This window comes from Carlito syrichta, unplaced genomic scaffold (genome assembly GCF_000164805.1).
Source record: "Carlito syrichta isolate Samal-C Ts95f unplaced genomic scaffold, Tarsius_syrichta-2.0.1 Scaffold301655, whole genome shotgun sequence".
NCBI classification, from domain to species: domain Eukaryota; kingdom Metazoa; phylum Chordata; class Mammalia; order Primates; family Tarsiidae; genus Carlito; species Carlito syrichta.
The window spans coordinates 199,865-200,615 of record NW_007245751.1 but is presented as its reverse complement, the minus strand read 5'-3'; positions in this window follow the sequence as shown (position 1 = coordinate 200,615).

The window sequence follows — 751 nt, the reverse complement described above, 5'->3', positions numbered from 1 at the left end:
GATTCCGCGGGTTCGAGACCCGCCTGGGCAGCGAGACCTCATCTCTACAATAAATTAAAAAAATCAGCCGGGCGTGGTAGCGCATACCTGTAATTCCGGCTATTCGGAAGGCTGAAGTGGAAGGATCGCCAGAGCCCAGCAGGTCGAGGCTGCTGTGTCCGGGAGCGGCCACTGCACTCCGGTTTGGGCGACAGAGTGAGACTACAACTCAAAAAATAAAAATAAAAAATAAATAAATCTTTATTATATTGGACCATTTCACCAATTTTTCATGACTCAACTTCAGTTTGCTTTTCTGGCAATCGGAAATATATATCAAGAATTTAATTCATTATTGTAGTGATTATACTCTTCCAGACATTCTTACTTCTGTTACTCTACTTTTTTTTCTTTAATTTATTTTAGAGATGTAGGGAACATGTCAGGATTAGGTACATAAGTGGTCTACGTGTGAGTGAAGCTTAGGTCTTCCACCGGTTCTCACTTCCCCTGGTTTAGGCTTGGGTAACCGTAGAGATGTTATGTGCTCCCCGCCCCCTTCCCCACAATTTCCTCTGCTTTTTACGGTTTTTTTCTTTTGCATGTAATTTTTCTACAAAGAACTTCCTATACCAACAACACAGTTGGTACGAGAAGTAATTCACCAGAAAACAGACCCTGAGAAGGGAATTCTGAACTCGGATCGCCCATCAGTCAAATGTCAACAGCAACCCATTGGCAGAGGTAAGAGGGGCATGAGGCCGGGCTTGGT